A 13,729-nucleotide genomic window follows, 5' to 3' on the forward strand; every position below is an offset into this window, starting at 1 on the left:
CGGGCTCCAAATAGACACCTGTTTCCCATGGCCATAGTTCAAGGTTCAAGGTTGTACTTTATTGTTACGTATTTTGTACAGATACAAGAGTAAAACTAGTTTTGTTTGGCATCCTTCAGACAATGCAGTGGTATATCTAAAATAACAGCAAACAATATAATAACAGCAAACCACATCTAAATAATAATAGAATACAGAATAAAGAATAAATTACCAAGGAAATTATTAATTATCCTGAAAAGAAATACAGCAGGTTAAGAAATAGTATTGTGTACTTGAATTAGAAATAAAGAATAACCCTTTACATGAGAGTCAAGTGTGAATCATTTAAAGATGGGGTGCCATGATTTTTTCCCCCCTCTAAAACATGATTATCAGGTATTATGATTATACTAGGAGGAAGATTTTTTTCTAAAACAGTGTACAGAAAGAGTTAAAATTGGGTTTTTATGTGGCCACACCCACCAGTTCATTAGTATGCCTGGTTGTCATGGTGGGTGGTGATCCAGCTGAAGTTAGCCACACCCAAGTGTGTTGGGTGAATGGTAATTAGGGGAGGGGTTGTTTCTATGATGTAATTGTATCTGTGTTTTTGGACTGGCACTTTTGACCCACAAGGTGGCAGCCTCCAGGAAAAAAAACAAATAGAAAGGGAATACATATTGCTCATAACAACCACACCAGGGGGTCTAATGAAGTACTGTCAACCTCCTAGACACATGAAAAATAGAAAAAGTACACAACTATGGCACCACCTCTTTAAGATAAATGCGGAATGTGAAACCCTGTGTTCTATCTTTCTTTCTTTTCTTTTTTTTTTTGCTATCAGAGACATCATGAGAGCTGCTGCAGTCTTCTTGCTGGTGCTGGGCCACCTGGCTCTCTGTCAGGGTAAGTCACTGACCTTCAGTCCAGGGGTGTCGCACCAAATTCTGGGCCCTGGGTACAAGGATTCACTGCGGGGCCCCCATGAATGTTCTTCGCATCATTTTGTGCTTTAACTATTGAAAGAATAGCAGATATACAAGCTCAGAGCACGGCACCGAGTGCCGTGCTGCAAGCTTGTAGATCTGCTATTTTTCAAATCCTTCTACGTTTTTTTTTTTTTTTTTTTTTTAAACCTATGTTTCTATGTCAGTGGTGCTCAAACTTTTTCATGTCAAGGACCCCCAAAATGATATGTATTTGGCCACGGACCCCCACCTCAAAATATTTAGTTCCAGGGAGGGACCCCCCCAGAAGCAAAATTTGAGTTCCAAATGTTTGCTTAAAAAATACATGTATGCACACATTTTCACGACTTTTCAAAAATAGCAGATCTACAAGCTCGAGCTTGTATATCTGCTATGTTTCAATAGCTAAAGTATGAAACAATTAAGGCCACTTCACCTTGGGCCCTAGTAACTCAGTCCCACTTTCCCCCCCATGTGACACCCCTGCTTCAGTCCACTTTTCATCTCCCGTCAACACTGAAACCAATGAGTCATGCAAACAGCTCTTGGCATAAAACCTTCATGATATTTAAAACAGAAGTCTATATGGGAAATAATATACTCTGGTAAAGAAACACCCAACCATGGAGGCTGTATTGATTGTTATTGTTATCAAGTATTGGTTGATGGAGAGGGATGAGGGAAGAGTGGTTGAAATGAAATTGAATTGGTAGGGAAGGAGTGGAGGTTCAAGGTTGTACTTTATTGTTACATCTTTTGTACAGGTAGATAAGAGTAAAACCTATTTTGGTTTGGCTTCCTTCCTTTTTAAAGATAGTAATAATAATAACATTTACAGGATTTTGGAAGAGAAAGAGAGTGCAAAAGAGCAAAGAGAGAACAAAAGACCATCCCTCAAATTTACATGTGCATAAACACCAACAGCATTTTTTTTCCAGTAAATGCTACTAATGTACCTCACTTTGTGTAGACAACAGGTTAGTATATTAAACTTCACAGATATATTTATGTACAGAATGCATGCAATTCAACTTCACAGTGTCTATTTATGTACATGCAGTAGGTGCTCAAGCATATTAGTGAAGGGACGGAGGACGGGGGCTAGCGATTCCTTTTGCCTTGGATCCTTCTCGTTCCTGACAGTTAGTTCACGTGCCTGATTGGGCGTGGAAAGAACCTTTTTGGCAGTCGGTTGCTGGTAGCTTTGAGACTGCGTAGTCTAAGAGGGTTGGGGGATGGGGATGAAGTGAGGATGGAGAGGTGATGATGTGAGGACGGGGAAGGTGAGGATGAGCAGGGATGGATTAGGACCTGTGCACATTGTGCACATGCACAGGGGCCCTGGACTCTGGAGCCAAGGGGGCCCTTGGCACTGCCACCTGAAAATCAAAGGGGGAAGGTATGCATAACAGTGGAGATCCTGAGTATTTGGCATGGGATCTGGAGCTAAAGGCATCCATCCTGTGGACAAGCCATCACTCCGAGACCCCAATCTGGAACCTGAAACTTGGAAAGATGTTATTACTGTAATGATGGGTGGGAGGAGTGCGAAGTACGATGCACGGGTGACAGGCAAAACTGTCAAGTTTAAATACTCCTCACTTATTGGCAGAAGGGGTGGAGTGGAGCACTATCGGTTAACATGACAGCAGTGCTCTATTTATCATGTTTTGCCCTCCGTTGGCTAGAACTCAGGCAGTGACTGCAAAACTGATCGGCCTGTGTGTGTGTGTGAGAGAGAGAGAGAGAGAGAGAGAGAGAGAGAGAGAGAGAGAGAGAGAGAGAGAGAGAGAGAGACGCACACACACAGAGAGAGAGAGAGAGAGAGAGAGAGACACAGAGAGAGAGACAGAGAGAGAGAGAGATGCATGAAAAACAAATGGCATAACATCAGTAGCTACAGATATAGTAGCTGATATAAATACCATAGATACAAGTGTCAGAAAGACAGACATTGTGTTATAGCACCACCATGTGGCTGTGTTGTAGGTCGTTTTTGAGATTAACTGATGCACACACATTTTAACAATTTATTGATGTCACATAAAGGAGAGCATATGGACACAATATTAAAGTTACAGTAACATTCACAAAAGAATGACACGTCTTCATGATACCAAATATTACTCAGTACTCCATGGGTATAAGCAGGGCTGCCAACTTTCAGGAAAACCTAAGAGTGAGATTTTTCTTTTTTTGCGAGGGGGGGGGGGGGCTTTGGGGCCGCAAAAGAAATATAAAAAATGATATATAGGCCCTATATGTTCAACAAATATTACAATAATTTTGGTTATTATTATAATTTTATCGACCCTTGGAGTCCAACCAGGTACAGTATTGCACTGGGTGGGTGTTATTTAATTCTCCAAATCTAACCCTCAATAATGATGTAATTTTAAGGCAGAAACGTAGTTAATAGCCTATACCCTACTGTGGATCATTTTGGTGGGGGGTCTGGGGTCCTCCCCCAGAAAAAAATTAAAAGAATAGATGTTATTTCCTGTATTCTGTTGCATTTTACAGGGAGTTTTATACTTTTATCTGGCTTTACTAGGATGAGAAAATTATGGATAAATGTTTACATTAAGCTGCAAGTAACACGTCTTTTGCTTGAAGATCTGTTCTTTTTGCACACGCATCCATCCAAAAGTCCCTCCTCATTTAAACTGTCTGCTAGTAAGCAATGGGCATTTTGGACGTGTTCAATTAATGTTGTGTAGATCCTCCTGTCGCCTGTCGATCTTACTGTAGAGAATGATGTACGCAGGAACGTGCACGCAGCGTTCCTCACACTAGACGCTCACGCACACACAGCGACGCATCTAATCATTACTTCAGAATCATACAGTATTTTAAGCCCTTTAATTGCTCTAATCGCGGCCGAAGTGGATGTCTCAGTGACACTTGAGTTGACGCAGTTTTCCACTTTGTGACGGCTGGTGATATGACGGCGTGAGAAATACGATGTGTGGCGTGAGAGCGTGAGAAGAGGGTTATTTGCGTGAGTCTCGCTCATTGCGTGAGGGTTGGCAGCTCTGACTGCGGTCACGCCATCTACACTTCATAGCTGGGAGGGAATTCGTAAACATTGTGCATTTGGTGACAAGTTTTTGATTTTTGGTATGGTGTTAGGTATGGGTATAAGGTTTTCAAAAACCATCGCAAACAAATTGGGCTCGCCCCCTAGTGGTCTGTTTGCAATGAATCAAATATTCGATACATCAGTATTTGGTTCAAACCCCAAATAATTGATGAAAGAGATTTTTCAATGGATTATGTTACTATTGGGTATGATAAACAACATACTAAAAATTCAGGACAAAATAACTACCGGAAAGGCACCATTTTCAAGATGGCGTCCACAATGGCTGCCGGGAGCTGAAAATGCCTATAAACTGGGTTTTAATGTGTAAAAAATCATAATAAATCTGCACTTGGTGAAGAGTTTTAGATTTTTGGTATGGTGTTAGGTATGGGTATAAGGTTTTCAAAAACCATCGCAAACAAGTTGGGCTCGCCCCCTAGTGGTCTGTTTGCGATGAATCAAATATTCGATACATCAGTATATGGTTGAAACCCCAAATAATTGATATAAGAGATTTTTCAATGGATTCTGTTACTATTGGGTATGATAAACAACATACTAAAAAATCTGGAAAAAATAACTAGCGGAAAGGCACCATTTTCAAGATGGCGTCCACGATGGCTGCCGGGAGCTGAAAATGCCTATAAACTGGGTTTTAATGTGTAAAAAATCATAATAAATCTGCACTTGGTGAAGAGTTTTAGATTTTTCGTATGGTGTTAGGTATGGGCATAAGGTTTTCAAAAACCATCGCAAACAAGTTGGGCTTGCCCCCTAGTGGTATGTTTGCAATGGATCCAATATTAGATATTTCCCTATATGGTTGAAATCCAAAATAATTGACAGAAGAGTTTTTTCAATGGATTATGTTACTATTGGGTATGCTAAATAACATACAAAACATTTTTGAAAATGCAAGTTCTGGAAAGGCATAATTTTCAAGATGGCGTCCAAGATGGCTGCCGGGAGCTTGAATTGCCTATAAACTGGGATTTAAGATGTAAAGATAACTTGGAAGTTTTTAATTTTTGGCATGGTGTTGGGCATAAGGTTTTCAAAAAACATAGAAAAACCATCGCCCCCTAGTGGTCTGTTTGCGATGAATTCAAATATTAGATAAATGAGTATACCTTTGAAACTAACTCTAATGCAATATTTCTCAATGGCTTCACGGGAGCCTAAAATTAGGCCAGGTACATAGTCCTGTACCTGGCCTATAGACCAGTTTTACGCATTGTCTGCCATGCGCATGCAGCTTGGTTGGCGACATTCGTTTCACAAGCTGGCCTTGCACCATTTCTTGTTACTTGCAGAGGAGGCCGCGTGGAGGCTGTCGTCTTCTCCCCCTTATTTTTTTTTTTTTTTTTGTTTATTTGTGTTTTTTTGTGTTTTTTGTTTTTTTTTGTTTAGTTTATTTTTTTTTGTGTTTTTTGTTTTTCTTTCCTCTGGTTCCTTGGATGTCGCAAGCAGGTGGCAAGCCCTAATTTATTACTCAACCTAGAAAGGTGTTTTGTTTTGTCTAACCCTATAGGTTTTAGGTCTCTAGCAATATTGATTCAAATACCTCACTCGTCATTATTAGTGCAGCCCCCATCACACTTGCACAATGTGGTACAGCGAAGTCCAGCTCGGTGGCACTTACATCTGTTCTTACAGGCAACCACACAGCCACAGTGGAGGATCAGTGCGCATGCCTTGCTCACATCGTCCAGATCTGTCCAATAAGGAACCCACACTTTGGTTCTGGCGTTCCATTCCCAACCCCATTCACTGGGGTCTGGGATCTTGGGAGCTTTGGAGAGGGACAGCTTCCAGACAAAGGCTGCAGTGTGCAGGGCACGTTTCGCATGCTGGAATAGAGCATTCTTGGTTGGGGGAATTGAATCCAGCGATTTGAGGCTATGGGTGAACAGGAGCTTCCTTGCTTCATTCACTGAGACTGCACTGCAATTCTTGCTGTACATGAGTACAGTCCATTGTTCAAGACGTTGCATGTGCACTGATTCCAGTGTGAGGCTGGTCGGGTCTTGGGTGATTGCTTTGACGGTGTCTGTGACTTCAGGAAAGGCTGCCCATGCATTCCATGCAGTCTTTTTGCCAATTCCAAACATTGCTGACACAACGTCACACCCTGTGAATGCATGGAAAAAGGGCAGTGCTTGACATTTTTGAGATCCCAGCATTTGAGAGATGTGGTGGACTGGGATGTCTTTATATGCCTTTCCTGAACCAAAGCTTGCAAACAGGCCACTAGGGGGGCGAGCCCAACTTGTTTGCGATGGTTTTTGAAAACCTTATGCCCATACCTAACACCATACCAAAAATCTAAAACTCTTCACCAAGTGCAGATTTATTATGATTTTTTACACATTAAAACCCAGTTTATAGGCATTTTCAGCTCCCGGCAGCCATCGTGGACGCCATCTTGAAAATGGTGCCTTTCCGCTAGTTATTTTTTCCAGATTTTTTAGTATGTTGTTTATCATACCCAATAGTAACAGAATCCATTGAAAAATCTCTTATATCAATTATTTGGGGTTTCAACCATATACTGATGTATCGAATATTTGATTCATCGCAAACAGACCACTAGGGGTCGAGCCCAACTTGTTTGCGATGGTTTTTGAAAACCTTATACCCATACCTAACACCATACCAAAAATCTAAAACTCTTCACCAAGTGCAGATTTATTATGATTTTTTACACATTAAAACCCAGTTTATAGGCATTTTCAGCTCCCGGCAGCCATTGTGGACGCCATCTTGAAAATGGTGCCTTTCCGGTAGTTATTTTGTCCTGAATTTTTAGTATGTTGTTTATCATACCCAATAGTAACATAATCCATTGAAAAATCTCTTTCATCAATTATTTGGGGTTTGAACCAAAAACTGATGTATCGAATATTTGATTCATTGCAAACAGACCACTAGGGGGCAAGCCCAACTTGTTTGCGATGTTTTTTGTAAACCTTATAACCATACCTAACACCATACCAAAAATCAAAAACTTGTCACCAAATGCACAATGTTGATGTTTTTTGACGGATTGCCTCCCAGCTATCAGGAAAAGCTGGTCGCGCTATCCTCACTTCAAAATATGTTGCGCTTCTACACGGCTGTTTACGGTTTGACAAGGGGATGGTGCGTTCAAGGCGAGCTGGTAAATTATACTTTCTAGATTTCGAGACCAAGGGTGTATAAAATATGGAAATACATACTATTCAATTAACAGATGCTTTAAATTAGACCCCCCCCCCCCATGTAGTGATGTCAGTAGCTCATATACTGAATGAATATGATGCATAGTAGTGATGTCTGTAGCTCATACTGAATGAATATGATGTATAGAGTAGTGATGTCTGTAGCTCATATACTGAATGAATATGATGTATAGAGTAGTGATGTCTGTAGCTCATATACTGAATGAATATGATGCATAGAGTAGTGATGTCTGTAGCTCATATACTGAATGAATATGATGCATAGAGTAGTGATGTCTGTAGCTCATATACTGAATGAATATGATGCATAGAGTAGTGATGTCTGTAGCTCATATACTGAATGAATATGATGCATAGAGTGGTGATGTCTGTAGCTCATATACTGAATGAATATGATGTAATGATGTCTGTAGCTCATATACTGAATGAATATGATGCATAGAGTAGTGATGTCTGTAGCTCATATACTGAATGAATATGATGCATAGAGTAGTGATGTCTGTAGCTCATATACTGAATGAATATGATGTAGTGATGTCTGTAGCTCATATACTGAATGAATATGATGCATAGAGTAGTGATGTCTGTAGCTCATATACTGAATGAATATGATGCATAGAGTAGTGATGTCTGTAGCTCATATACTGAATGAATATGATGCATAGAGTAGTGATGTCTGTAGCTCATATACTGAATGAATATGATGCATAGAGTAGTGATGTCTGTAGCTCATATACTGAATGAATATGATGCATATAGTATTGATGTCTGTAGCTCATATACTGAATGAATATGATGCATAGAGTAGTGATGTCTGTAGCTCATATACTGAATGAATATGATGCAAAGAGTAGTGAGGTCTGTAGCTCATATACTGAATGAATATGATGCAAAGAGTAGTGATGTCTGTAGCTCATATACTGAAAGAATATGATGCATAGAGTAGTGATGTCTTTAGCTCATATACTGAATGAATATGATGTAGTGATGTCTGTAGCTCATATACTGAATGAATATGATGTATAGTGATGTCTGTAGCTCATATACTGAATGAATATGATGTATAGAGTAGTGATGTCTGTAGCTCATATACTGAATGAATATGATGTATAGAGTAGTGATGTCTGTAGCTCATATACTGAATGAATATGATGCATAGAGTAGTGATGTCTGTAGCTCATATACTGAATGAATATGATGTATAGTGATGTCTGTAGCTCATATACTGAATGAATATGATGTATAGTGATGTCTGTAGCTCATATACTGAATAAATATGATGTACAGAGTACTGATGTCTGTAGCTCATATACTGAATGAATATGATGTATAGTGATGTCTGTAGCTCATATATCTTGAGTGGGACTTGGAATCACAATGTCTGGCTTTTGTGGGGCCTTCGCAGCTCCACTCGCATCCGACCGAGGGGCCTCCGCCTCGGACTCCAGAGTGGCAGACCCTTCACCCGGGGACCACCTCCAGGGACCCCTGGCGATATACCAGCGCCCCTGGGGATATAGAGACTGAGAACCGGGTGGCGAGGGGCCGACGCCGCTCCTTCTCGCATCCGACCGAGGGGCCTCGGCCGAGGGACCAACCGGGGACCCCCTGGAGCTCCGGGGACCCCCTCGCGCCGCTCCGATTTTTGGACCTCCAATGTTAACTACGATCGGACAATTTTTTTTTGAGAAATTCGGGACTTTGACTTCGTAGACCCCCTCCAGGGGACCCATGGAACCCAGGAAAATTGACAGCGCCCCTGGCACTGCAGCGCACAAAAATGTCCATGACTCGGGCTAGGAGCGACTGGGAGAGACGGGACCGTTACCCACGCGTCCGCCTCTGTGCCCCGGAGCCGGCTGTGCATAGAGCGCCCCCTGGGGGCAGAACGCCGCCACTGCAGCCCGCCCAAAATGCCGTAACTCGGCCCCCTGGCCCCCGGAAGACACAGGGCCGGCTCTGGGGGGGTTACCATAAACCATTCGCTATATTGCCAAAAGTATGAAAATCAGATAAAAATAAAGAAGATTTGTTACCATAAAACAACTATATCACCTTGTTCATGATGTACCTAAGTACCTCTAAAAATATTCCCAACCTGTTTTACAGTGCCAATAATTTATAATAAATTCGACAAATATTACCATAATCCATTCGCTAAACAGCAAATAGTATAAAATCAGATAAAAATTAAGAAGGTTTGTTACCATAAAACAACTATATCACCTTGTTCATGATGTACCTAAGTACCTCTAAAAATATTCCCAACCTGTTTTACAGTGCCAATAATTTATAATAAATTCGACAAATATTACCATAATCCATTCGCTAAACAGCAAATAGTATAAAATCAGATAAAAATTAAGAAGGTTTGTTACCATAAAACAACTATATCACCTTGTTCATGATGTACCTAAGTACCTCTAAAAATATTCCCAACCTGTTTTACAGTGCCAATAATTTATAATAAATTCGACAAATATTACCATAATCCATTCGCTATACAGCAAATAGTATAAAATCAGATAAAAATTAAGAAGGTTTGTTACCATAAAACAACTACATCCCCTTGTTCATGATGTACCTAAGTACCTCTAAAAATATTCCCAACCTGTTTTACAGTGCCAATAATTTATAATAAATTCGACAAATATTACCATAATCCATTCGCTATACAGCAAATAGTATAAAATCAGATAAAAATTAGGAAGGTTTGTTACCATAAAACAACTATATCCCCTTGTTCATGATGTACCTAAGTACCTCTAAAAATATTCCCCACCTGTTTTACAGTGCCAATAATTTATAATAAATTCAACAAATATTACCATAATCCATTCGCTATACAGCAAATAGTATAAAATCAGATAAAAATTAGGAAGGTTTGTTACCATAAAACAACTATATCACCTTGTTCATGATGTACCTAAGTACCTCTAAAAATATTCCCAACCTGTTTTACAGTGCCAATAATTTATAATAAATTCGACAAATATTACCATAATCCATTCGCTATACAGCAAATAGTATAAAATCAGATAAAAATTAAGAAGGTTTGTTACCATAAAACAACTATATCCCCTTGTTCATGATGTACCTAAGTACCTCTAAAAATATTCCCAACCTGTTTTACAGTGACAATAATTTATAATAAATTCGACAAATATTACCATAATCCATTCGCTATACAGCAAATAGTATAAAATCAGATAAAAATTAAGAAGGTTTGTTACCATAAAACAACTATATCACCTTGTTCATGATGTACCTAAGTACCTCTAAAAAATATTCCCAACCTGTTTTACAGTGCCAATAATTTATAATAAACTCGACAAATATTACCATAATCCATTCGCTATACAGCTAATAGTATAAAATCAGATAAAAATTAAGAAGGTTTGTTACCATAAAACAACTATATCCCCTTGTTCATGATGTACCTAAGTACCTCTAAAAATATTCCCAACCTGTTTTACAGTGCCAATAATTTATAATAAATTCGACAAATATTACCATAATCCATTCGCTATACAGCAAATAGTATAAAATCAGATAAAAATTAGGAAGGTTTGTTACCATAAAACAACTATATCACCTTGTTCATGATGTACCTAAGTACCTCTAAAAATATTCCCAACCTGTTTTACAGTGACAATAATTTATAATAAATTCGACAAATATTACCATAATCCATTCGCTATACAGCAAATAGTATAAAATCAAATAAAAATTAAGAAGTTTGTTACCATAAAACAACTATATCACCTTGTTCATGATGTACCTAAGTACCTCTAAAAATATTCCCAACCTGTTTTACAGTGCCAATAATTTATAATAAATTCGACAAATATTACCATAATCCATTCGCTATACAGCAAATAGTATAAAATCAGATAAAAATTAAGAAGGTTTGTTACCATAAAACAACTATATCCCCTTGTTCATGATGTACCTAAGTACCTCTAAAAATATTCCCAACCTGTTTTACAGTGCCAATAATTTATAATAAATTCGACAAATATTACCATAATCCATTCGCTAAACAGCAAATAGTATAAAATCAGATAAAAATTAAGAAGGTTTGTTACCATAAAACAACTATATCACCTTGTTCATGATGTACCTAAGTACCTCTAAAAATATTCCCAACCTGTTTTACAGTGCCAATAATTTATAATAAATTCGACAAATATTACCATAATCCATTCGCTATACAGCAAATAGTATAAAATCAGATAAAAATTAAGAAGGTTTGTTACCATAAAACAACTATATCCCCTTGTTCATGATGTACCTAAGTACCTCTAAAAATATTCCCAACCTGTTTTACTGTGCCAATAATTTATAATAAATTCGAAAAATATTACCATAATCCATTCGCTATACAGCAAATAGTATAAAATCAGATCAAAATTAAGAAGTTTGTTACCATAAAACAACTATATCACCTTGTTCATGATGTACCTAAGTACCCCTGAAAATATTTTTCTTAAGTGAGGGGGCTCCCTGGTGCCTCAGCGTGCCCACCGAAAAGAAAAAAGGAAAAACGGAAAAATTGGAAGGGGAAAAAAACAGTGTAGCACCGCCTCGGACACCCGGAGAGTGCGCTCTCCCTGACAGCCACCTACTCGGCCGTGGACTTCCTGGCGATGGGTTTTGGGGCTGGGGGGTTGTCGGTAGGGGGTTGGGAATCGGAGATCGGGATGATTTTGCTCGGTGGAGTCTTGGGGCGGTCGACGGCACCCACGCGTTTCGGTGGGGGGGAGTCTTAGGTCTCAGCATCGGTCCGGGTTCGAAGCAGGAGGTTGGGGATTGGGGACTGTAACGGTCCGGCTTGGCGGCGTCGTTGGGCGAACGGCGCCACCCACGCGTTTTGTTAAGGGGGAGTTTGAGCCCCGTCGTCGGTTCGGGTTCGAAGTGGGAGGGGGGGATTTAGGGAACTGGGACGGTACGGCTCGGCGGCGCCGTGGGGAGAGCGACGGCGCTCGCGCGTTTCCGGAGTCGTGGCCTCAGCGTCGGTCCGGCTTCGAGGTGTCGTTTGTGTTGTTTGGGCCGTCGGTTCGGTTGCTGCAGGATCGGGTTTTGTTTTTCTAATGTGAGGAGGCTCCCTGGTGCCTCAGCGTGCCCACCGAAAAGAAAAAAGGAAAAACGGAAAGATTGGAAAGGGAAAAAACAGTGTAGCACCGCCTCGGACACCCGGAGAGTGCGCTCTCACTGACAGCAACCTACTCGGCCGTGGACTTCGGAGATCGGGATGATCTTGCTCGGGGGTGTCTCGGGGCGGGCGGCGACACCCACGCGTTTTGGTAGGGGGGAGTTTTGGGTCTGGGCGTCGGTCCGGGTTCGAAGTGGGAGGTTGGGGGTCGGGGGACTGGAACGATCCGCCTGGGCGGCGCCGTGGGGCGAACGACGCCGCCCACGCGTTTGGTTAGGGGGGAGTTTGCGCCCCGGCTTCGGTCCGGGTTGGAAGTCGGAGGGGGGGATTCGGGACCGGAACGGTACGGCTCGGCGACTTCGTGGGGAGAGCGCCGGCACCCGCGCGTTTTTCCGGAGTCGTGGCCTCGGCGTCGGTCCGGTTTGGAGGTGCGGGGTCGGTTGTTGGGGGATGGGGGTGGCCCGGCTAGGCGGTGTCGCGGGCCGGGTGAGGGCACCCGCGCGTTTTTCGGTTTCGGGCGGCGCCGTCGTCCCGTGGTCCCGGCGGCGGTCTCGGAGCGGCAGGCGTGTTCCGGCGTGCGTGCGGGATCGGGAGTTCGAGACGCGGGCGGGCGGCACCGACGCGTTTTCGGGGTTTGTGTCTCGGCGTCGGTCCCGGTTCGGGGTGGGGTATCGGGGGGTCGGGGGTTGGGATGAACCCACTCGGCGGCGCCGTGGGGCGAACGGCGGCCCCCACGCGTTTTGGGAGTTTATGTCCCGGCGTCGTTCCGGGTTTGAGGTCGAGGGGGGACTTGGGGGGAAGGGGGAGGGGGTGAGGGGAGAATGAGGCCACTCAGCAGCGGCGCGCCACAGCGGACTGTGCCGCCGGCAGTTTTCCGCTAGTAGCATCATCGTGGCCTGTGGGGAAAGGGGAAGTGGAAGTGGAGGGGGGGGCTATTTACAGGTAGGTCCTGTCCGTTTTTAAAGGGGCGTTTTTTATTTTTTTATATATATTTTTTATTTTTTTATTTTTTTATATATTTTTTTTATTTTTTTATTTTTTTATATATTTTTTTTATTTTTTTATTTTTTTATATATTTTTTTTATTTTAGTTTTTTGGGGGAGGGGTTTTTTTTTGGGGTGGGGGGTTTTTGTGTTTAGTCTAACTGGACACGGGATTGGGAGGGCTCGTCTCTGCGTTGAGCCGGGAGCTCCAAAGGTTCCACGTTTCCTCCCCAAAGTTTCGAGGCTGGGTGGGCTTTTTTTGGATGAGGTCCTTGAGGAGGGGACGGGCTAGCGCCGGTAGGTGGGGGAATTCCTGTTTGATGATGTCGTT

The sequence above is a fragment of the Nannobrachium achirus genome, assembly GCF_963921795.1.
Source record: "Nannobrachium achirus genome assembly, chromosome: 4".
Lineage (NCBI taxonomy): Eukaryota > Metazoa > Chordata > Actinopteri > Myctophiformes > Myctophidae > Nannobrachium > Nannobrachium achirus.